The sequence below is a fragment of the Myotis myotis genome, unplaced genomic scaffold, assembly GCF_014108235.1.
Source record: "Myotis myotis isolate mMyoMyo1 unplaced genomic scaffold, mMyoMyo1.p scaffold_m19_p_12, whole genome shotgun sequence".
Lineage (NCBI taxonomy): Eukaryota > Metazoa > Chordata > Mammalia > Chiroptera > Vespertilionidae > Myotis > Myotis myotis.
This window is the reverse complement of record NW_023416316.1, coordinates 17,577,271-17,603,205: the sequence shown is the minus strand read 5'-3', so window position 1 is coordinate 17,603,205 and position 25,935 is coordinate 17,577,271. Positions and strand designations below refer to the sequence as shown.

The 25,935-nt window shown below is 42.5% G+C and overlaps 1 long non-coding RNA gene across 1 annotated transcript; it reads right to left on the bottom strand.

Moving 5' to 3' along the window:
• Positions 1-6,687: 6,687 nt before the first annotated feature.
• LOC118666779 lies at positions 6,688-25,889 on the bottom strand. Its single transcript, XR_004971077.1, has 3 exons — positions 25,825-25,889; positions 17,339-17,591; positions 6,688-6,957 (listed from the first exon to the last, which is right to left on the bottom strand). It is a non-coding gene; the product is annotated as an uncharacterized LOC118666779 (long non-coding RNA).
• Positions 25,890-25,935: the final 46 nt, after the last annotated feature.

The following is a 25,935-nucleotide window of genomic DNA, read 5'->3' as shown; positions in this document are numbered from 1 at the left end:
ATTCTACCAGGGAAAATTGTGAAAAACACAATTTTTGAAATGAAAAAAAAAAAAAAATACTACTGGGTGTCTTGCCTAGTGCCCCCTCCCAGACTTTGCACATTTCCTGGCCTCTGAGCTTTCTTAACTCCGTTGTTTGTAGAAAACTGATAGCAATGCAAATGAGTCTGGCTCAGAGAAATGCAAATGGATTTTGTCCAGTGGAGATGCAGTTGGTTCCTGCCTGTGGATACTGACTAGTTTTGCATTTATTGGTCAATTCATTTCCGCATCCTGGATTGCCTTGGTATGTGTGTTCTTTGAATGCTCCTTTGACTGGTTCTAACACCCCACTGGTTTTCTTATTAATGAGTTAAATAAACCTCTGACACATGTCCATTCAAAAAATAAAAAGGAAAAATAGCCCTAGCTGGTTTGGCTCAGTGGCTAGAGCATCAGCCTGCGGACTGAAAGGTCCCAGGTTCGATTCCAGTCAAGGGCACATGCCCGGGTTGCTGGCTCGATCCCCAGTAGGGGGCGTGCAGGAGGCAGCCAATCAATGATTCTCATCATTGATGTTTCTATCTCTCTCTCCCCTCCCTTCCTCTCTGAAATCAATATATATATATATATATATATATAGAAACATAAATTTAAGTTCTAGTTTTGTTGCTCTAAAACCAGGGAAAGTGAAGCTGAGCCCTACAGAGCTCCCTTGAGACTGCAGGAGGCGCTGTGCTGAGAAGACAGGCAGGGGCTTTGCACCCTTTTGTCAGTAAGGGAAGCTCTTTCCCCTCCCCTTCCCCCGCTAGACAGCATCCACATGAGGTTTCATTGGACCCAAGGAGTTAATGGTTGCATTGTGGCCTCCAAAAGATGTTCAACTCCTAACCCCCAGTACCTGTGAAGGCAACCTCAGTTGGAAACAGGGTCTTTGCAGGTGGTCGCGTTAGGATGAGGTCAGCAGGGTGGGCCTAATCCAACATGACTGTGTCCTTATGAAAAGGGCACATTGGGACACAGATAGACACACACACAGGGAGAAAGTCAGGCAGAGAAGAAGGCGGAGATGGGATGATGCATCTACAAGCCACGGAATGCGGGAGGTCGCCAGCAAGCCACCAGGAGCCAGGGGAGAGGCATGGGAGAGTCTCCCTCACAGCCCTTAGAGTAGAGCAACCCCGTCCACACCTTGATCTTGGACGTCCAGCTCCCAGAACTGTGAGCGGCAATACATTCCTGTGGTCTAAGCCGCCCAGTGCGTGGTCCTTTGTGAGGGCAGCCCTAGGAAGCCAACTCACAGGGCTTGTATTGCTACGTGCAGTGTACACCGCCAGATTTTGGCTCGCTACCCTCTCTCCAACACGACAAGTGGGATTAGGACTGCAGAGTGTCACAGGGCCTCAAGTGCCTTAAATACAGGCTCCATGCAAGCAGGGCGGCACTTCATCTTTTTGGTTGTAACACTCTCCAGGAAAATACGGAATCCAAAATAGCACGCCCAGCTGCAGTCTGACATCGCATAATTGCGGCTCTTTCGTTTGTGGCAGGCAGGAGAGGAGACCCTCTCTGTGTCTTCACAGAAGGAGCAGACTGTTGCTGAATGGCACCCAGTTCCCGTGCCCCCAATTTCCCCATCACAACTGTCAGAGATGGCGCTTAATTAAGCTGTCTCCCCAGCCTCCTGGCACCCGACAGGTTCCCATAGTAATTACTACGGTTTCCAAGGAGGGCTGGCTTTCCTGCGCCTCTGAGCGCTCTCCTGGCAGGCGGGCGTGGTTTAGACTGCGATGAGATCTCGGCTTTCCCCACAGCATATACTGGAATAAATTCTGATTGATTGTGAGCATTGTTTTCCTTGGTTTATCAATTTTTTTCCCCCAGAAAGAATATGAATACACCAGGGGCCTCTGGCTGTTCTCAAGGATGCTGGGGGCAGGGAAGGGCTCGGAAACCTCAGGGTTCTCTTAGGCCAGTGATGGCGAACCTATGACACGTGTGTCAGAGGTGACACGCGAACTCATTTTTTTGGTTGATTTTTCTTTGTTAAATGGCATTTAAATATATAAAATAAATATCAAAAATATGTCTTTGCTTTACTATGGCTGCAAATATCAAAAAATTTCTATATGTGACACGGTACCAGAGTTAAGTTAGGGTTTTTCAAAATGCTGACACGCCGAGCTCAAAAGGTTCGCCATCACTGTCTTAGGCTGAAGAGTGAGTTGTCCGGTGGTCAGTTCTCCTCTCTGCTCAGTGATCCATTTGATGCCTGTCAGAAACCCGTGTGCCACCTGCATTCCCCTGGATGATGATGCACTTGACTCTGATGGAGAGCTCATCGGTTGTTTTCCTGCAGGAGTTCCAGTCAACGCCCAAAGCTGGGTGAAGGGGAGGGCAACAGAGGTGAGGCAGGAACAGAGAACCATGCTTCTGCTTTGCACCTTTCTTGCTTGCTACAGTGCACTTGCCTTATGGGGGCATAGCTTCCCTCTGATAATTGCATCCCATTCCCTATCGTCCCTGTCTGTTTCCTCCCATAGTCATCTCTTTAGGCTCAGAGTTTCCACTTCATGTTGGGGACCTAGCATGCCTTCCCCAGAGGAGTTCAGTGGAGCCTCTACTGGGTGTCCCAGGGCATGTCTCAGGGGAGTTCCTTCATTGAGTTGTCAGTTCTTGCACCACCTCTAATCTCTGCCCACCAGTTTCTCTCCTGCCCTTGGCCCATGAGACTTAATACCTTGGCTCCTCACGCCTGCTGTGGCGGTGAGCGCCCACAGGGGGTGCTGATGTCTGTGACAAGGGGTCAGTCTTCTGAGGCTGCCAAAGCTGCCAACGTTTGCAGTGCACCTGGTGTTGTCATTGTGCTGCCTGGTGCTGTCACTTCTGGGTAGGATTAGGGAGGAGGATTTCCCCCACTGTGTGCCATTCTTTATCTCTGGTCTAATTTTTAGTTCAGGTTTAAGCTACAAAGAAATTATGTCCTGGGCTGGCTCAGCCCTTGCCCCACCCAAGGCCAATGACAGCGCACAGGGGAGAGGCTGTGTGACTTGTTTATATTGGGGCTGGAGCCCTGGCTGGGGAGTCCTGTGACCGCAGGAATAAGATGGGCTGAGATGGCAGACGTAGAGCTTCTCCATCAGGTGTCTGCTCCTCTCATCACTAAAGAGATAATAAACAAGGTATTTGATTATTTTCCTGGCACAAAGCAGAAATTATTCCTTGAGCCCTTCTGAGACACAGACTTCATGGTGCCAGTCGCTTTGTGGCTTCATAAATGTTTATTAAAGAAAATTACAAGGCCAAATATGTCTAGCTAATTGTGTTCTCAGAACAGAAAGTTCTGTTAGGAAGAAGCTAGGAAAATTCCAGGGTAAGTGGAATGGGGAAGCTGAGACAGAGTGTTAAATAGCAGTTTGTGTCCACCTAGTAAATCCTGTCTTCCCTAAACCAAGGGCACTTAGAGTAAGTAGTTTGCACTTCTCCCCACCCAGAGGGTAAATAGTTTAAATCACCCTGCTCAGGGAGATGGATTACAGAAATCCAATTAGTGCCATTTGCCAACCACACCCAAGGACAGACAAATTAAGAGGATAAATCTCATTTTGGTACATCAGCATAAAGCTGATGAATGTTCTATCAATCCGCCCCTAAGACCTACCCTAAACGCCCAGCCTTTAAAACCCCTGAAAATGAAGGTCCCAGAATACCCTCCCCTGTCCTCCCCCTCCCTGCACATATCCCCTAACCTAAAGGACCCCATGCCCATGAGACTTGCAACCAGGGGGGCGATGGGCAGTGGTAGCTTATCCCAGGCTAACCCCCTGACCCTGTCTCCAAGGCCCTCTTTCCCCTGACTTCCCAGTGAGCTAAAGCAGCCCAGCCTAGGCTCTCCTGTGGCTTCTTCTATGCCCTTTCTTGTTTCACTGCCCTAAATATGTTTCCAGTGGTCAATAAATTCTTGTTTGCTTTTCTACATTTTTCTCTTGATTGAAATCTTTCCCTCAAGAAGGCAAGAACTGAGATCTCCTCCTCTCTCCTCCTCTCCCTGGTAACGTCTTTTTGTTGAAACCATATATCCAGGAAGTTGGGCCATTGTCTCTCTCAACTGGCCCACTCCTCGCTTGGAGTGTATCTTCAATAAATCCCACTTTGCTTTACTTTCATTTTCCTTGACCATAAAATCTTTCTTGCGCCGACAAGAAGAACCAAGGTCTCAGGTGGTAACCTCAATGGGTAACAGTTCCATTATGTTTCTCCTGTGAACTAGGAAGGTGCTTCCAGGTCAGACAAGCCTATCTCTGAGTCTAGCAGAAGTAATAGGTTAGACTGGTAAAGCCCAAATCACAATGCAAGAATCTGCCCAATGGGAACTCATGTGTTTTGTTTTGTGGTGTGTGTGTGTGTGTGTGTGTGTGTGTGTGTGTGTGTGTGTTTGGCAGTTGGGTGGTGGGTATGGTGAAGCTACTCTGAACAAGATTTTTCTCCTGTGTTAAAAAAAATCATTTCTAACTTCTGAGTTAGCTAATCCTTAGGTTTCAGTTGCAGGTAAAGGCTACCTGGGAATGAGGAGGTTGTCAGCTCTGTAGGTTTCTCAGTCTGCAGTGAAATCCAGCCGGTAGGAAACATGGGTCTTGCTGCTCACTCACCTTGCCTGACGCTGTGAGCTGTCATCAGGACCTCATCCCCAAAGGAAGCTGAGGGCCCCCGTTAACGGCATCACTAATATGTCAATATCCCATCAGGAGACAAACCACACCTGAATTTTCTTTTTCTTTTAAATACCATGGGCGATGCCCATGGCTAGGGCCTGGTCCTGGTGAGTGGAGTGTGGGGTTCCCAGGAAAGGAAGGAAGGCTTGGCTGGAGCCCTCATGGCTTTGGGGGTGTGAACAGCAAAATTAGAAACAGGGAGCTTGAAGAAAAATCACAAATGACAAAGTAGAGGTGACTTAAAAAGCGAGGGAAAGGCACTGAGGACCTTATGGTCGAAGTGCTTCACTGTCTGTGGAGAAAATGGATGAGAATTCTGGAGTGAAGAGGGGAACTGTGGGTTTCTCAGCACATACTGTCTACCAGGTGTGGAGGCGGCTTTGCCTCAGGGAAGCTGTCATAGTGACAGGAGAAAGACAGCTTCATGGGGCAAGTCACAGGCCAGCTGTGAGCAGCTCTGATGGGCCCAGCAGGAAGTTTTTCAGAACAGGGAACAGACTCAGAAGAAATTTACACCTGGGTGCTGGGAAGAAAGGAAGAGATCTCTGACTCCATAAAGGAGGAAGAGCTTGATAATCACATTAAGTTGCTAGAACAAGGCAGGCATGAGACTAGAGGCTAAGCTAAGTCAATAGCAGTTATCAGTGAAATGGGATCAGGGAGGAAGCCCTGGACAATGGGTAGAGGACACGGGACTACACTTGGGAGGAGGATGGAGACAGGAAGCTTGGGCAGAAGGGATCCTGGTTTGCACAAAAGAAGGAGAGAGTGATATGTCCACAGCTTGGCTCCTGGGCTGTTGACAAAGAAGGCAGATGATTTCAATCTCTGCTTTCTCTCTCTCTCTCTCTCTCTCTCTCTCTCTCTCTCTCTCTCTCTCTCTCTCTGTCAAGGGTATGGTCTTCACACTGGAAAGGGTAGAACAAAGAGTGTGTGAAAAGAGAATTGCAACTTACTAGAGGTAAGGAAATAGTGAGAAGCTGGCCCTGGTGAATTATATCCAGGGATTAAAGAGCTAGAAGTATAGGAAGCTGTTGTCAATAACCCGTGAGAAATTGTAGAAAATTGGGATTGATCTGTAGATTGGAGGTGAGTTGTCTTGGTCCGTTTGGGTTGCTATAAACGAATACCATAGACAGGGCGGCTTAGAAACAGGAGGCCTAAGGTTTAAGTAATAGGAGAAGGAAGAGCCTGTTGTCCCTCGGCAAGAGTCTCAGGAAATTTCTCTTCTTCTTTATTCCAGCGTCACATTCAGTCTTCTGCTCAGAGAGCTGCTTGCAGGTGTAACCTGGAGAGGCAGCAAAGAAACACAATGCCTTTAGTTATGGCACATTATGAACTCTGTGGGAAGAAATAACACGTTTGACATGCCAACCACAAATATGGTTTCCATCTAATTGAATCCATTCATCACTACATTAAAAGAGAAGCTGGCGCAATTGAAAAGTGAGTTCAATGAATCCATCCTCCCACAAAGCAGCCGGTGTGTGTGTGTGTGTGTGTGTGTGTGTGTGTGTATGTAATGAATCCTGGCTTCAAGCAAATGAAGGCTTCTTCATATGGCAGCCTCCTTGCATACAGCTGATGGTTGCAGCACGTGGGATTACTTATAACGAAAGCCTTTGACGGGAAATGCAGATGTGGCACTCAATTTATCATCCTCTTCTCTGAGATGCAAAAGGTTCTTTAGAACACAAGCCAATACCAGTTACTATTTTAAGAAATAGTAAGTATATACTCATGGGCTTGACTTCCCCATCAGGTATCTCTCAGTAGCCTCCTGGGGCTGTAGAGGTTGCCATATACATCCTGGATACTGGCAGCTTGAAACAGTGTGTCTCATTTCACAGACTCCAGCAAGGGCAGCAAGAGTAATTGTTCAGAATTGTGAAAACCAGACATTCTCTCCTTGATATCAGTTTGGATTAGGATTACATTATTTATCTATCGCTGTGTAACAAATTATCACACATTTAGTGGCTTAAAATGACACATATTTATTAACCCACAGTTTCTTTGCATCATGAGTCTGGCAACAGCTTAGCTGATACCCTCTGTTTTAGGGTTCCTTAGAAGGCTGCAATTGTGGTCTCATCTGAAAGCTCAACTGGGGAAGGGTCCACTTCTAAGCTCATTCAAATTGTTGGCAGAATTCAGTTCCTGAAGAACCGTTTGACTGAGGGTTTCAGGTCCTTCATAGTTTTTTGATTGGAGACTGCCCTTAGTTCTTTGCCTTGTGGCCACTTATTTCATCAAAGTATGCAAGCTGAGAAAGCAATAAGAACAGTCTGTTAGCAAGACAGAGATTATAACATAATCGTATAGGTGACATCCCATCACTTTTGCTGTATTCTACTGGCCATTCCACACTCAAGGGGATTACACGGGATGTGAATAGCAGGATATGAAGATCATTGGGAGCCATCACAGACTCAGCCAACCACAAGGACAGTGTCCCCAGTTGAGGGATTCACGCTAATACCCTCTTATAAAGAATGTGCTGCATGTTCCTGAGTTTCAGAAATATTTGTGGATAGGTTCAGTGGTCAAATGATATCCTTGAGGAAGCTATGATGTCCTAGTGGCATTTTTTTGGTCTATAGTTCAGATAATTTTCTCATAAAATGTTATTTTCCATTCTTTTCAAAGAATCCATTTTTCTTTCATCCCCCCTTCATCACAATGTAATGGAGGAAATGTCTGGTCAAATTAGAACTTGGGAAGAGCTCAGATTCCTTGAGGTTGGGAAGAGTAACCCAGAACTTAGCTGGTGGGCAGTATTGTATCTGCTCAGGGCAGCTTTCTGACCTTGGCTTTTCTTGGTTTCACTATATTTTTTTTTTTGAATGTTTGTGAGGCCCTGAATTGGACCCACACAGCTCCAGAGCTGTTTCCTAGCACTGTCTTCTTATAGCTTGGCAAAGCATCTCCAGGGAATTCCATACTTTATTTACCCTCTAGAGTTTTAAAACCTATTGAATCTGTTTCCAGCAGATTTCCTTTTAGACATTTCTAAAAGTTATAGATGACATTCTGCTTGATGACAAATATAAAGCACCCCTGTGTCTTTTTAAGTGGGCAATAATCTCAGGGATGAGAATATTATTTGTTGTTGCTGCTGTTGATTTTGGTCACCAAAAAGCATTAAGCTCATTCACTCATTCACATATTGACCTTTACTCATTCAAGAACATTCATTGGCTGCTGGTATGGGAGAGTGAGAAGATGAAAAAGGCAAAGTGGCTGCCCTTGCAGGTCCTTGCTCTCCTTTCCCTGTATGGCATTTTTTCTTAGCATCCACTCTGTATGCTGTTCTGGCCTCTCCTAGAGGTAGAAAATATTTTATCTCTAGCATCTCCCAGGGTCCCAGACGACTCAGAACTAACATTTCCTGAGTGTGAATGTAGTCATGGGCGAGTCTTAGGTCAAATCAAATGAGCAGCCCCTTTCTACATGTTCTTCTGGGGACTCAGGTGCTGTCTGGAGCCTGCCTACACTGGGTGGAACCCAAGAGTATGTAAGGTTCCTCCTTCATAACCTAGTTGGGGGGAGTGGGGAGAGAAGGAGAGAAGATAGGAAGATAGGAGTGATGTTAGGAATCTGAGGGCTAGAGAAGATAATTAGGACCTTGTAAGAGACAAGATGGCAAATCTCTGAGCTGTGGGGAGGCCTAGAGGTAGTTATCAACTAGGTTAGTGTACATTAAAATCCCCCGGAGAAAGCTTTATTTAAAAAGCAATTTATCTCTCTCCATCCCCAGATATTTTGATTCTGGTGGTGGTGGTGGTGGTGGTGGTGGTGGTGGTGGTGGTGGTGTGTGTGTGTGTGTGTCTAAACATGACCTAGGAATCTGCATTTGTACATAGCACTCCTCACAATTCAGATGCTGAAGGTCTGAATTGCACCATTTGCAAACAGTAGCAAAGTAGATCAATTGCATATAAACCATAAGAAAAAAAATCCTAGGAATGACCTTGCTATTTGTTTTTCCCTTTATTAATTTTAGATATATAGTCACAAGCACAATACAATGTACTTATTATTTTTGACCAGAGGTGGAATGGTTGCAATACTTACTAGAAGCGGGGAGCCTGAGAGCTAAAATTAAACCAACTGGCTACTTAATTCTGTGATTCATCTACTCCATCCAAGGAGCATTCGTTCATTTCCTTTCTTTTCTTTTATTCAAGAACATAGTCCCCCATGCTTTATGAATGAAAGTGAGCAGCCCTTTTCACTAAAAATTTTAAATATGATTTAAATATGCTGACTATAGAAGAAATTTTTCTTGCTACAGTTGTAATGCAGGAAAAAAGTCTCAACTATGAGTTTCATTAACAGTCTTATAACTTGGTTAGATAATCAAATGGAAAAATTTGCTTTTAAACACCTTGAAGGTTTTTTTTTTTTTTTTAAATATATTTTATTGATTTTTTACAGAGAGGAAGAGAGAGAGAGAGAGAGTTAGAAACATCGATGGGAGAGAAACATCGATCAGCTGCCTCCTGCACATCTCCTACTGGGGATGTGCCCGCAACCCAGGTACATGCCCTTGACCGGAATCGAACCTGGGACCTTTCAGTCCGCAGGCCGACGCTCTATCCACTGAGCCAAACCGGTTTCGGCTTGAAGGTTTTAATATACGATAAAAGAAGAGTATAGAAAACAGATCTTTTACTATTAATGGAAATGATAAAGTTAAACTGATTTAATAAAATTATTTAAAAATAACTTCATTTCTTCCTTTTATGCCAGTCTTGGATATATTTTTTCATGAAAAGCCTTTTTAGTTTGAATTTCCTAAATTCTCTCTATTGATTTTGCTGGTTAGATTAACATCACTTTGTTTGAGATTATCAAATTGTAAAGTCCTGTGTTCAACTAAATTAAATTATAAAAGGTAATTTCTTTATAGAAAGAGATATATAATGTTACTCGTGGACAAAAACAGTGTTATAATTCTTGATTTTGTGCTTCAGGCTTTCTGTTCTGAAGAAAAACCTTGGTTGCTTTGGTTAAAGGCAGCAGTTAATAAAAATGATGAGATTATGCTGGTATAACACAAAAAATCTTCTATACAAGATCATGAATATGTTTATCAAGGGAATTGTTACATTTTATCAAGATGGAAAAAAGTTCATATATTTTATGTAGAGTCATACACTACACAGACAAAACAATCATAAACAGAAATGATAGAAATACTACAAAGACCTTTTATTTACTGAGCCATTTGAGAATAATTTGCCATTTTGATGCTCTATCACTCTGGTGTGTTCGATATTTCCTACACAGCCATTTGTCCCTAAAACCACAATACAACCATCAACATTAGGAGTTTAACCTTGACATGTTATTACTAAACATTACTCAGAGCAGAGTCAAGCTTTCTAATAATATATTTTATGGGAAGGCGACCCAGTTCAGAATCACGAATTGCTTTTGGTTGTCGTCTCTTTTGTTTCCTTCAGTCTATAACAGTTCCTCACTTTTTCCTTGACTTTCATGACCTTGACACCTTTGAAGACTATAGGTCAATTGTTTTGTAGAGTGTTCCTCAGTTTGAATTTGTCTGGTGTTTCCTCATGACTAACACAGGTTATTCATCTTTGGCAGGAACACCACAGAAACGATGCCTGTTGTGACAGTGCCTCATCAGGTGGTACAGGGTGTCAGTGTGTCCCCTTCCTGGGGATGTTCACTTCGATCACTTGTTAAGGTGATGTCATCCAGGCTTCTCCACTATAAAAGTTCTCTTCTCAATAGCCCATTTGTGATCCAACCAAGCTACTTTCCTTCTCTTCCTACCTTCCACCAATCACTCCCTTCCTCCTTCGTTTTCTTCCTCCCTCCCTCCCATTACTCATACATTTCTATGTTATTCAGTGGGTAGCATTCTGTTTCTATCATTGTTTCTATTGCCCCTAATTTGGCCTCTGAGACCAATCAGTTCAAGTTGATTCCTATATCCTTTTGATATGTTCCATTATTCTTTGAGTACTTCTTTTTTTTCTAGTATAAGTTATTATAGACACTATCTTATACGCTCCAGTCCCAGCTCTGGAATGTGTCATTTCTCCAAGGACCTTGGGCCCTTTTTAATGACAAATGATATAAGAAACCCAGATCTGGGGCTAGGTGTCTTTATTTTTATTGTGGTGTCACTATTTCCAGATTCTATATGTGTGGAAAGGGCTAGAGAGAATATGTGTGTGTACCTTACAAATACACATTATATATGCACATACTTGAATCCATATTTATATTTATCTATATTTATATCTATCTATATCTATATCTCTATATCTATATATAATCTATTGGAAACCATGAGTTAACACCTCTAATTCCAATCCAGCACCACGTTTCATTTATTTTGATTTTTTCCCTTTCTCTATTAATTACTCCCTTCTCTGATACTGAGAAATGGGGCTTCCATTATCCATATGTATTTACTTATTTGTTCAAACCTCCAATAGGGGACCAATCTTCCATCTGTGCCAGCATTTTCATTTTGACTTGACTGATAGTTAACCCTGTTGGTAATTTTGTATGATATTGTCTGACAATGCCTCATGTATTAAAAACAATCAAGGCACACCTTGTTCTAATATACTATTACATTTTAAATATTTCATTATATATATTTTGTTACTTATAGCTCTTTCTATTTCAGATAGCCACCTTGCTAGAGGTTCAAGAGTTAACACCGCTGCCAATAGTGATTGTGTCTTCAGGGTGAGTTGTGATTTTCACATAGTATAAAAAAAAGAAGAAAAAACCGTAATGACTTATTGGAGGCATTTCAACTGAAGAAAATATCAGTTATTAAGATGAAAGCCTAAACTAAAGAAAATGCCCCAAATGACTGATATACCAACAAGTAACCATTGTCCACACGGGCTCCAGGATTCTGTCAAGGTGTAATGAGTAAGAGGTGTGCTAAAATGAAAACTGTCCAAATTTTCAGACGAGTGTACTCTTTACGTTTAACTCTAACAATGGCAGCACAGCCCACACCTGAAACCTCTCTTGTGCTCTCCCCCTATGAAGTGGTTACAGGAGGACCTATAAGGCTTGCTTGATTTTTCACCTAACAAACTTCATTTGCTTGTACTCTGATCCAGCCAATAGTGAGATTACACATTTTTCTTGGGTTTCTGTTATCTCACCTCTCCTCTCCTCAAGTTTGCTGGTTCTGACCTCAGATTGTCCCTGAGGCTCATGTCCTCCCCTCACCCCTGCTTAGTCTTGGCAGTCTGTGCTTGCTTTGGTTTCTGATGTGGCTCCTACAGTGCCGATTGGGGCAAAGGCACATGACACAGAAGCAAAACATATTCTAGAATATTTTTGCATTGTAGCACAGGAAGGCAAAGCCCAGAGCTATTCTAAAAGGCATTGGTTGTTAACATTTTATTCAGATGGGAGAATCCTGATTTGTACAGTGTTATATTTGATCGGTCAGTCTGCTCCTTTATTCTGCAATTTTAATATTCATTTCAAAGTTGGTATTATTTGAAAGACTAGCCAGTACCCAAATATTTCCCCCAAGACCAGTCAGTGTCTCAAATTTGAACGTTAGAGATTCACTTGATGAAGAAGAAGGAATCTTTAAAATATTTTTGATCCTTAAGTGCCCTCCATGCAATTATGAATCTCCAAGGGATGCTTGTGAGCCAGGAAATTGTGGAGGTCTTGAGATCAATTTCACTTTTCAGAGCCAGACTCTTCCCTACCCTCTATGTTGTTTTAACTTTTCACTTTCTAATGCTTTTTTTTTTTTTGGACTGCTGTGCAAATGACACTGATGAATATGGAAAATGAAAAGGGAAGAAGTTATTTGCATTATTGGAGACAAGCACACTTAGCTCAAGTTAATCTCTGTACGTTGCTTAAGATGCTGGCACAGAGGTCTTTAGCTCAAGTCAAAGAGAGTGCCCAAGAGAAAAATTATCTGTAATGTTAAATGGAGCCACAGGTCAAGGCAGGGGGCCCGGAGATAGGGGGAGTAGATTCAGGAGGCCTCAGGAATAGCTTGGGAGGCAGAATTGCCCCTCTAGGCAGAGGCTCTGACAGTTGAGACATATGGGCTTCTGGCGACCAGCTTGTTCATCACACCTACAGTCAATAGAGTGGGTTTCGGGCCAGTCATGCCGGGGAGGGGAGGCTGCAGGGACTGCTGCACCTCTGAGTTCCGTCAGAAGTACCCCTACTCCTCTCCGGTCACTCGTTTGCTCACAGCAGGGGTAGGGAATCTTTTCTGACAAGGGCCATTGCGATATTTATAACATTATTCCCTTAATATAATATAAATTTAACATAATTTATATAAATTTATGCTGCTATGAAAAAAAAGCTCCTAGTTTTATGGAATTATGAGTCCTGACTACGGTTGCTTTGGCAGGGCCAGACCAAATGAAGGCCTGTGGGCTGGACCTTCTCCACCCCAGGCTTACAGGCTCATTAAGTGGCTTGTTCTGACTTATCCCAAAATCCATAACTATCCCTCCCCCCCCAAATCTGTTTATGCCCTGACTCCTCCTGCTTCCTAATAGAAGTTCTGACCTCCCCCACACTCACCCCAAATCCATCATCTAATAGCCGTGCAGTAAATTGTATCAATCTGCAGGAAAGCTATGAAACGTCTATGTGATTTGTGAAATTCAAATCCGTCACAGCTGATCCCTTAAGCCAGAGGATGTAAAAGAGCAAATGTGGCCCCTGATCCATAAGGCTATTAGTAGTCACACACCATTTTCTTGGGGGGAGATTTCACACAAAATAAATATTTTTCTTGTTTTCCTTGAGAATGTTTAGAACATCTGAACACACCAGGTCTATGTTTCCACATGATGGTAGTTGGCTGCAACTACATGGAGACGATGGACTCCTAGTTGGTCACAGTCTCCACCATTCCTTATTGTGCCTCTACTCAGCCCACGTTACTCATTTAAAATACATGCCTGGTCTCTGTATGCCAAGTTTGCAAGACTAACCTAAACTTGCCAGCTGAGAGTAGGGTCAGAGAAAACGGCACAGAATAGGAAAAGAGTGGGGAGGGTTCTACAACAAAATTATTCTTTTTCAAAATGTTTAACGGAACACTCACTCCCTGAAGACCACAAAACCTTAGCCGGATCCTGACTTGGACCTACTCACTGACGGATCAGCATTTGCATCAGCCTCATTGGGCAAACATCGGAAATGTGGGTAGAAATATCCTCTTTCACTCTTTGGAAAGAAGCCAGGCTGTACTTCATTTTTCCTAAACAATCTGAGAGTTCCAGGACCATGAGATGCCACTGCACTCTTTTCCAAGATTTGGACCTCAACCCAGAAGTACTTACCCTCTGCTATTTTCATGCTGTAGGAATAGAGGGGCGGGCGGGGCGGGGGGAGTGGGTATGAAAGAACATGGGTTCTAGAAATCCGAGAAGGTGAAATAAAACTATTACTTTTCTTTAAAAGTAGGTTATATTCATATTTGGCATTTCAATGTGAAATCTGATAGGTGTAACTGGATTGAGTAGAATGAAAGAAACATTTTTGGGTTTAAGGAGGTCAGGGAACTGTGAAGAAATATTTGCCCAAAGCATTCATGCGAGCATTTGAGTTAGTGATATGATGCTATCTGGCCTAGAGAGGAATTCTAGGAGTGTCAATGAATGTGAGTCACTGGCAAAGTTAGTGGGAGGGGAAGGTTGGGATAGTTCATTTGGTTCAAAGAAGGACATTTAAAAATTTTATCTGAGAATGGAGGTTTAAGGGGGAGAAGTGGTAACTAACTGGTAGCTTGGAGACCATCCAGCCTTATTTACTGATCTTTCTAATGATGAAAAGTTTGTCCCTGAAAAGCAAATGATTTCTTATTGGGACTACCTTACCTAATTCTCTAGATAAACACATAACCATAACAAAAAAAAAAAAAAAAAAAAGACACAACTGTTCAATAAGAAGTTGCATCCCTTATTTTCCCTGAGCCCTCTGCTACTACAGTTTCACAGCTTTCAAGAACAGTGCATTGTAGAAAATTAAGTTCAATTGGTTCCTCTAATATTACTTCTCTCCTAACCCCTCTGCATAGCTCTATTGTGAACAGCTTAATATATTTCAGAGGTCACACAACAAAATACAAGGGGGTCCCAGTCCAGAGGGAAATGATGACAAGCTGCTTGTGTGTGGAGGTCAGAATCCTTTGGTGGCACCTGTAGGCTCCTCTTGAATGTTTTGGCTCAGTTGGTCTTATCACCTTTTACTAAGTCATTCGAGCCGTGAGAATCAGGCTTGATGCCTTTCTCTTAGCCTCGCTTTCTGAGTCCTGGCATATTTCTTGACTCTCTTTCCTTTCCATGCCAACTCTTGCTGCCCTAATTTAAGGCCTTATCATCTCTTGTACGAACTATTGCAGCAGCCTTCCAACTAGCATTCCACAGTCCAGTCTTGTCCACCCTGAAATCCATCATCCATGCTGTCTCATAATACCAGTACCTTGCTAACAGGCGATGGAAGAAATAACGTAAGATTGAGAGGGAGATAATCATGATGCACAACTCTAGATAATATCTTCCTCCACATCACAATAAAGTACCTCAATATCCCTGGGGGAGAAAATGCAAACTATTTGAAATGCAATAGAATATAACCTACGATTACAGATGAGACCAGCTATGTCAATCATGAAACATGATTCTCTTTGTCCTGTATATGTCTCAAAAATTTTAGGGAAATGTAGGCTAAGAGAGACTGTGAGTGTCTCCAATCATGATGCTCTGCTTGTAGTTTGGAGGGAAGGGGGAATATGGTGTTTGCCATCATCATTCCATCTCTTATTTAAGCTTCTGCATTCAAGGCCCTCTGGTGACCTTTTTAGTCTCACCTTTAACCCCTTCCTTCAGGACCACTGCCTTGCACACTCCAGGGAGCATCACCACATTGTGTTGTATGCGAGTGGTGCCTCTGCAGTTGAACGATACCGCGATCTCCTCTTTGCCTTGCATTCCAGCAATTGGCAAAAATATAGGGGTTGGCAAAAGTAGGTTTATAGATGTGATACATAAACAATACAATGATTAATAAGTGATAATACAAGAATAAACTCTGTGTTTTGTATACTCCAACTATAAACCTACTTTTGCCCACCTTGTATAGACCTTATCCTGCTGATTCTTGTTACTTTGTCTTTGATTTTGCTGGCCTCTCTTTCTAGAAAATCATCTAATTACTTTTTTCTCTCCTCATTTGACACACTGACACATACACAGAAACACACACATGCATCTGGTTAAATGCTTTTCATCCTTAAAGACGTAGTCTAATAATCAACTCCTCCAGCAAGCTTTTCCCATTTCCCTACTCAGCCTCACCTTGGGATCACACTTACATCATGTTTTTATTTTGATTATACACCAGTCTTCCCTCAACTAAACCCTGAGGTCCTTAGGGGTAGACATGTCACATGCATGATTGTAGTCCAGTTCATACCACAGTACCTGATACCATCTTTCCTTTAATTCCTTGCTAACACCCCTCTCAGCAGTGCAAATTTCCCAAGGCTGAGCCATTCTTTTGATGCCTGAGGTAGGACTCTCTACTATTTTCACTGGAAACCCTGCCCTACCTATAAGAATATGACTTATTTCCTATGGACCTCTGAAAGACATTAAACAGAATACTTGGTTCCACACATATTCCAAAGGTCTAGGTTCACTGAGTATTAATACCATTTGTGGAACAGACAGTCTAGACCAAGTTGACTGCTTCAGTGTTATCTAGTTCCTTTTCAAATCTTTCTTTAGCATCAAAGGAAGATAAGACAGATCTGCACACTTCCCTATCGTGTGTGTGTGTGTGTGTGTGTGAATTTGTATGCATGGGTCATATTCCTGATCTCTTAGACAGCAACATACATACATGAACAAACAGTATTATTCAGGAATGGGGCAGTCAATAAATATTTAGAGAAAGAAACATTTCAATGGGAACCATCATTTGTAAAGAATTGGGTCTGATAAAATATACATCCAAGAAAGTACAAGTATTGCTCAAGAGGGTCTTGCTCAAGGGGAATTTTTTTCATTATTTTATTCAACAAATATTTATTAAGAGGCTACTGTGTGCTAGGCACTGTTTTAGGGGGCATATGAGTGAGCAAAATGTAAAAATAAATCCCTATCCCCATAAGGCTTTCCTTCTAATGAGTAGTTGATTGTATTAATATGTTCTACCCACATTTGTCTTAGAGCAAAAGAACATTCTACCTTAAGAATTAATCCAAGTTTCCAACTTTCAGAAGGGAGAAATGGTTTCCAATATTCCAGTGATCCTCCTCAAAGTTGATTCCAAGAAAATCTTGAGGTCCATCTTAAGTAGTGCTACTTTAAATACTGACATCTAATATTTGCATCAGGAGATGGAAGTATAGGGTGCCCCAAAATTCACGCAGGATTTGCAATTCAATTCAATTGCAAATCTTGCGTGAATTTTGGGACACCCTATATTTAGTGATGCTATTCCTTCAAAGACACCACCAAGTAACCAAACAGCTTCTCCAGCTTCATTCAGCAAAGCAGAGCTGATGGGATTATACTACATCAAGTATTGATAGCCTTCTATTAAACATCAGCAAGGGCTTCTAGATCCCAGCTTACCCAATGTGCAGTGTTGTCTGGGTGACATCGGCCTGGTTTCTTTCCAATGTGTCGTTAAGGGGAAGCTTTTCCTTGGCAAAGTCCCCTTGATGAGTCCATGGTGTCACTGGATTATCTCTGAGAGGTCATTGTTCATCTTCCCTTGTAGGTCAGACTTGGCAGCGGTGAAATAAATGTTCTTGTTACATCTGTACATACATAATCATGGGCTGTTCTGAACACACACGTCATTTTGTGGGTGGGTGAGAGGATTCTAAAAACAAAAAACAAATAGGCCTTTTCAGATTTTTGAGCTAAAAGAAAACAATAAATGTGTTTCAATGATGAGGACGATCCAGATCAATTGTAGATGTGTCTGTTGGCTTTTGCACTAGGTAACCTGCAGAATCCCTCACATCACCAATAGACTGTGATGCCAAGAAGCATCCATGAATCAGAAGTCAGTGTTGTTAGTGTCTTGACTGAGCATATTCATAACGATATGTAAAAGTCAACAGGAAGAAGAGAGATGGCCTTTGCTGATGTTTAACCAAAGAAAATAATTGCATTTTGCCAGCATCCTATCACAATCAATGGGCTAATCTTACCCAACATCACTAGAATTACAAGAAGCTATTTGAGGTGACATATTTTCAGAGAGAGCTTATTAATGGTAGAAGAGTGAGACATGAAGGTAATAGTGACTCTGTAATAATAACTCTAATGGAAAGTCTACAAATCAGTAAAATTTAGTAAATTATTACACACAGAGGCCTCACATACATGCACAGCTCTAGATGAACAAATGCCTACTTTCTGCTAGAGATAGGTTTCTTTCCTACATATATTTGTTGTTGTTAATCCTCACCTGAGGATACTTTTTCCTTTGATTTTTTTTAGAGAGTGGGAATGAGGGAATAAAGGGGGGAAGGAGAGAGAGAGAGAGAGAGAGAGAGAAAGAGAAACATCAATATCCATGTGAGAGAGACATATTGACTGGCTTGGTTGCCTCCCACACTTACCCTGACTGGGGCCAGGATTTAACTGAAACCCAGGTACATGGTCTTGACTGGGAATTGAACTCATGACCCTTTGGTCTGAGTTCTGATGCTCTAACCAGCGGCCAGGGCTCTTTCTTACATATCTTTAATAGTAACATTATTTACATAGAAGTAAAATGCAAAGTGGTACATGTTACAAAGTCAATAAAATATGGGAAGCTTCACAGGATGTGATAGTTCTAAGAGTACAGTTGGAATCCAGTAACGTCAGATAAATAAGACTTTCTGCTTTCATGTTTTAATGATCAATCTAATGGTTAGCTTTGGGTTTGTTAATGGATTGGAATGGTGCCTTGAGCTTAACAAAGTTGTTATGCTTATTTTTATTCCCTTCCTCCCCAGTTAGACATTTAAAATTATAGTACTATCTCCATTTATACAACAATGATGAGGAATGAGAGTGAACATGAGCACCAAATACACTTTCCAAATAACTGAGTTTTCGTCCAGCCAAAATATAAACAGTAGAAACCTAATATAAATTGAAAAGTGTAGGAGCCTTCTTAGTCTTAAACACAGGTGTGGAGCGGATTATCTTGGGATGTTCTCAGGAGCTACAGTGATGCGAGAGCTGCTTGTTCCTACACGGAATGAGCCCCAAAATGACCTTTTTATTCTCTTGTTTTGTTGTCTTGTGCCCATTTTCACACATTCCTTCCTCACTTTGAGCTGTTACTGCTTGAAGTAACTCATTTCTTGTTTCTCTCCAATCCCTTCTGTGTTCTACTTCTAGTGAACCAGCAAACCCTCTCCAGTGGTTCTCAACCTTCCTCATACAGTTCCTTTAATACAGTTCCTCATGTTGTGGTGACCCCCAACCATAAAATTATTTTCATTGCTACTTCATAACTGTAGTTTTGCTACTGTTATGAATCGTAATGTAAATATCTGATATGCAGGATGTATTTTCTGGGGTCGCGACCCACAGGTTGAGAACCGCTGCAACCAAACATACTAAGTATTATATCTAAAGGAATCATATTAAGAGTTTTGTTTGTTTTGAATCAGAGAATACTGAGATTCCAGTGAAAGGCATGTCCCTCGCTTTCTCTCCCTCACACATACTAGCCTGTAATTCTGCCTGATCTCTGAAGCCCATCCATGGTCCCCAGCTTGAGAGTTCCTGTTCTAAAGCTTCTGCAGCATGCCTCTATAGAAATCTTGTTAGCTATTCCCTCGGAGCTGGCTCTTTCTTTTTTAGAACAGGAAGTTGAAGACTTTGGTTCTGTTGATGAATTTAACTCTTGGTAACATACTAGTACTACCTGAGCTTCAGGTTCTTCATTTACAAAATGGAGTAATAATAACTGTTCCCCAGGATAACTGCAGGATAAATACAAAGTTTTGTATATACAAGCAAGTTGCAAACTCCAGACAAGGACAACTTAGCCTGAAATCCAAGGATAATGAATGGGCTTCAGAGTGTCTGCAAATGGCTTGATATTATAAGCAAAATGTGAGTTTGTGCCACCTATGTGTTTTTCTGGAAAGGGATCCATAGTTTTCATCAGTTACTCAAAAGTTATGGCTCTAAGAAAGTTATGAGTAAGTACTTATGGCATAGACTTTATATGATTGTTTTATTTTCTTAATCAGGACCAAATTTCAGATAGGTAGAGCTGTTATTGACTTCTAAGTTAGAGAGGTATAAATGTGTATTTGGTGTACAAGCAGTAACCACCAAGCTCAGCTTAAATAATTAACTATTATATAATGTGGATCAATGGAGCCATATAGCCATATCAGGCTGCTTTCTAGCTATGCTACATTTATTGATATGTTTATATCATTTTTGCCCTAGCCTGTTTGGCTCAGTGGATTAAGCGTTGGCCCGTGGACTGAAGGGTCCCAGGTTTGATCCCAATCAAGGGCATGTACATTGGTTGCAGATCCCCTGGCCCTGGTTTGGGTGTGTGCAGGAGGCAACCAATCGATGTGTCTCTCTCACATCGATATTTCTCTCTGTCTCTTTCTCTCTCTTCCACTCTTTCTAAAAAAAAAAAAAATCAATGGAAAGATATCCTTGGGTGAGGATTAACAACAAAAAAGATATATCTATATCATTTTAATAAATAAATATACCATTTAGTATAACATCCTCATTTAATCAAGGAGACTAAACAAATTGATCTTCAAAGTATCTATATTTGTATTGGTTTCACTTCTTTAAAGGGATGCTGTGAAGATAAATAAAGCCCAGCTGGTGTGGTTCAGCTGGTTGAGTGTTGTCCCATGTACCAAAAGGTCACTGATTCAAATCCTGGGTTTGGGGCTCGATTCCCAGTAGGGGCCATGCAGGAGGCAGCCAATCAATGTTTCTCTCTCATTGATGTTTTTATCTGTCTCTCTCTCTCTCTCTCTCTCTCTCTCTCAAATCAATAAAAACATATTTTAAAAAGATAAATAAAGTTCAGCTCTTAAAATGTCTGAGATTTCAGAGGAAAATTGCAATGTAACAATAATGATGGTGGTGGTGATAATAATAATAAGAGCTTATTATAGGTATTGTTTATTGATCTACTAAGTAGCGGCACCATGCTAGGCAATTTATACACATTGTATCTAATTTTAAAACCAACCTTTAAAGATAAGTATTATTAACCTCATTTTATAGGTAAAGAAACTGGAGACTTAGGTTAATAGGTCCATAATTACAAAGCTACTGAATGGCTAAGTGGAATTTTAACCAAAGTATTTGACTCTAAAGTGTGTTATCTTCTCTAGAGTTTAATATAGCAGATGATGTATTTATGATTCTTAATAAGGTATAAACAATCACTATAAAGGGAATTATTTAATTATTAAAAATTAAATTTTCTTCTGCATTTGAAAATTATATATTAAATGTAAAATTTAATTGAAACATTAAAAATATGTATAAAATAAAAAATTTAAAAATCAGTATTCAAAAAAAAGAGCTAGCCCTGGCCAGTGTGGTTCAGTGGTTAGAATGTTGGCCCACACACTGAAGGGTCTTGGGTAGGATTCCTGGCCCTGGTTGAAGTGTGTGTGGGAGGCAACAAATTGATATGTCTCTCTTACATTGATGTTTTTTCTCTTTCTCTCCCCTGCTTTCCCTGCCTCCCTTTTACCCTCTTTAAAAATCATTGAAAAAATATCCTCGGGTGAGGATTAACAACAACAATAAAAGTTAGCATGCACCTGCAATTCAACTTAAACTTTATTTTATATAGTGAACAGACTGATGGTTTCCTGAGTGGAGAGGGGTTAGGGGATGGGTGAAAAAGAGGAAGAGATTAAGAAGTACATATTGGTAGTTACAAAATGGTCACAGCGATATACAGTAAAGTACAGCATAGGGAATATAGTCAATAACTATGTATGGTGCCAGATGGGTACAAGAACTATTAGGAAGATCACTCCTTAATTATATAATTGTCTAACCACTATGCAGTATACCTGAAAGTAATATAAAATATTGAATGTCAACTGTAATCCTCCTATATAATAAAATTCTAATATGCAAATTGTCCCCTCGACTGGGAGTTCGACCAGAGGGTGGGGCTAGCCAACCAACTGCTTTCGACCCCTCTCCACAGCCGGCCCTGCCCCAACCAGCTGTGGCAGCAGGCAGCTGGGGGAAGGGAGGCCCCAGCCAGCGCTGGCAGCTGCTAGGGACCCTACCTGTGCATGAATTTCGTGCACTAGGCCTCTAGTTGAAAAATAATATAGAGGGTGTCCCCCCAAAATGTATACATATTTTAACAGCTGACAACTTAATTTTGAAAGTGAACTGTACATTAATAAAAACTGACTTTATAATCATTCAAAGTGTGTATACATTTTTGGAATACTTTGTATATTCATACAAAAAATAAGAAATCCCCCCCAAAAACCCCTTTATTTTAGAGTTAAGAGGTGCTCATTGAAAGGTTTTAGGAAAAGGGATGATATGATTAGATTTGTGTTTTTGGAAGGTTACTCTGGTTGTTTAGTTGAATGGTTTAAAGAAGTGGCTCTCAACCTTCCTAATGCTGTGACCCTTTAATACAGTTCCTCATGTTGTGGTAACCCACAACCATAAAATTATTTTCGTTGCTACTTCATAACTGTAATTTTGCTACTGTTCTGAATCGTCATGTAAATATCTGATATGCAGGATGTATTTTCATTGTTACAAACTGAACATAATTAAAGCATAGTGATTAATCACAAAAACAATATGTAATTATATATGTGTTTTCAAATGGTCTTAGGCGACCCCTGTGAAAGGGTCGTTCGACCCCCAAAGGGGTCACGACCCACAGGTTGGCGACCCACAGGTTGAGAACCGCTGGTTTAGACCAAGATGTGACCAGAGGCCAAGAGGCCAGGAGGGAGGCTGTTTATGAACAGTGGGGATGGGGGAAGTGAATGAGCTCTGTGGCTCCTCAGAAGGCAGTCTGGATAAATCTTGTTGATTGACCAGCTATGGGAATTCAGGATGGTGAGGAATCAAAGAGGTTCGGGTCTGTGTGGACATTTCCTTTCTGTTGTTGGGTTAGGATGATGGGTTATTGTATTAGGAGGACGTTTACAGGTGAAAATGATGAGTGAATTTTGGACACATTGGGTTTGTGGTGTTTATGAAGATGCTACGTTGGCCTTTGAATATTCAGTTTTGAAGTTCAGGAGAGTGATGTGGGCTGGAGATTTAGTTTTGGAAGAGAGCACATGTTCAGTGGTTAAATCCAAGGAGGTGGATGAAATTGCTCAGGGGGGTATGTACAGTGAGGAGTGAAGAGAGCTTAGGATAACGTTAGACCCTGCAGAACCCCACCGTTTAAGAGACAAGTAGCAGAGAAGGGGTGGGGTAGGGTTGTAGCAGTGTGACATTACCGAAGACATTTCAAAGTGGAAGGAGTGGCCCTAGGTGTTTACCCCAAAGAAATAAAGAACATATGTTCACACGAAGACCTGCACATGAATGTCTATGGCAGTTTTATTAGTAATCGCCATAAAGTGGACACAATCTCAATACCTACCAACTGGCGAATGGATATATAAAATCATGGTACATCTGAACAATGGACTAGTACTCAGCAATGAAAAGGAATGAGGTATACACACAACAACATGGATGATCCTCAAAAGCCTTTGGTCAGTGACAGAAACCAAACACAAAGGCTATGCACTGTTTGACTCCATTTACGTGGCCTCTGGAAAAAGCAAAACCGAGGGGCACAGGAACCCATCAGTGGTTGCCAGTGCTTGGAGGCGGAAGAAGCGGATTGACTAGCAAGGTTCACAAAGGAACTGTTTGAATGAGGGTGATGTTCTATATTGTGACTATCTTTGTGGTTACGTGACCGTGTACTATCCAAACTCATAGACCCAAACTCCTAAAAAGGCCGAATTCTGCTGTGTATACATTATGCCTCCATAAGCCCAACTGGAAGTAAAAAATACACAACACCTACAAAAAGAGGTGGTCAAAATGTCAAGTGCTCTTCTAAATCATGCAAGAGAGGAATGGGACATGCCCCTCGCATTTGGCGTTGACTCTGGTGAGCTGTGTCAGTGGCTTGGGGGAGACAGAAGTTAGAACGCTAAGGATTGAGCAGTGTGACAAAGACTGCTGGTTGCCCTCCAATGCCCACGTTTCCCAGTGTTTGCCAAAGCTCATGACGATGCAGAGTGATGACCGCTTTGCCCAGTGTCCTGGGAAACTGACTATGACCGTATGACTGAATTCTGGCCACAGAAATATACGTGAAAGTGTCCTGCGGCAGCTTCTGGAAGCCTTCCTTAAGAGGCAGCTGGCGTGCTTTCGGTTGCCCCTTCTTGGCTCCTTTCATCTTTGTGTTGGTTGGAATGCAGACATGATGGCTGGAGCCGGAGCAGCTATCGTGGACCATGAAGTGGCTTTAGGAAGGGAGAAGAGAAATGACAGAGGAACGTCCCAGAAGAGCCTGGGTCCCTTAGCTCTCTGAGAGCCTCCAAGCTGGTCCAGGATTGCTTATCTCTGAACCTTTCAGAGGTAGAAAAACAAATCTGTTTCCTAGTTAAACTTCTTAATTACTCATAGATGAACTTAACCCTATATGCTACAGGAGTAGGTAGAAGGTGAGACTGTAGAGACGGGGAGGATGTAGAAACGGTGAGTACAGTCTAAGCAACCCTTTCAGGGGGCTCGAATGTGAAGGGGAAGAGCAGACAGGGAATGATAGCTGGCAACGGACACCGGTTACAGAGGACTTATGATCTCCCAGTTCACACTAGATTCTGTGATGGAAACCTGGAGATGATCCAGAATCCCTTTCCACAAAACAGCACCCTGACTCTTCACTGGGTTTGACTTGGTGGCTCAGGTTCCACAGGGAAAGGAGGAGCCGCGAATCCATCCGGAACATTTTACACAGGCCTCCTTCCAGCCCTAGAGCCAGTGACCAAGCTGATGGCTGGTTAGAACGCCTTTCCCCTGAGGCTTAAATATCCCAGTCCCTCTCCCCTCCCAGGCCAGTCTCTCCAGGGGGTCCTTTTCTGAACACCCTGCCATGGCAGCCCACTTCCCTTTTCCTTGCCATCAGAGTATTAAAAAAACCAGCTTTAAGACATAATATAATGCATATACCATAAAATTCACCCAGAATGCACCATTCAGTGGATTTTAGTATATCCACAGAGGTGTGCAATCATCACCACAAGTTAATTGTAACACCATCATGACATTTTATTCCTTGATTTTTTAAAGCAGTATCTTCAATCAGTGGTTATGTTTATTTTCCCCTTTCCTCTGCTCTGAGCTCCACTAGGGCAGGATGTTATGGCGATGCTTGGGCTGTGTCCTCTGCACCCAGCAGACACCACTCACAGAGGAACCAGGCAGTAAGGTACAATGAAGCCTGACGCTTGTCCCATCTGCGCTTCAGCACAGCAGGTGCAGGGCACTGGTGGGGGCCCGGTGCCCACTCTGGAAACCTTTAGGAGTGGGGGGTTTTCAGAGGGGGTGTAGGGAGGGAATACAAGGCCCAGGGAGGCGTATAACTCTGGGGTGGGCCTTGATAATTCGGGACTCCATATTCAATGTACCTATTGTTTCCAAAGAAAGAAACAGGGAGAGTAACGCTGGACAGTATCTTGTTGATAGGCGGGAATGATGAGAAGGGCGTGGGATCACCAAAGTGATGAAACACCGCATTAATGTGCCGCAAAACGGCTGGAGTTTTCCTTGGGAAACTCAGACCAATGCCCGCTGGGCTGGCACAATGGCGTTTCCAAACCCATGCCCAGCCCATTAGGGGCAGTACTTGCTATTTGCTGAGGCCAGATGCTTCTTTCTCATCCAACTTCCAAGCCGTGGCCGCTGCCACCTTGCCAATGACTCCATCGTTTCCCCGTGCTCTCAGGGTTGTGCCACCCGCCCCAGCAGCCCCACCTCCCCCTCCCGCCCGACCCGGGCGTCTCAGTGCAGCGCCTCGCGTCCCAGGGGAGCCGCCTGCGCACCTGGCGCCTCGGGCGCCCGGGCCCTGCGCGCTGGTGGCCACGGCTCCCGGTGCGCAGCTGCCGCGACCTCCCTCCCCGAAACACTTAAGTGGAGTGGCTTGTCTAGCGCCC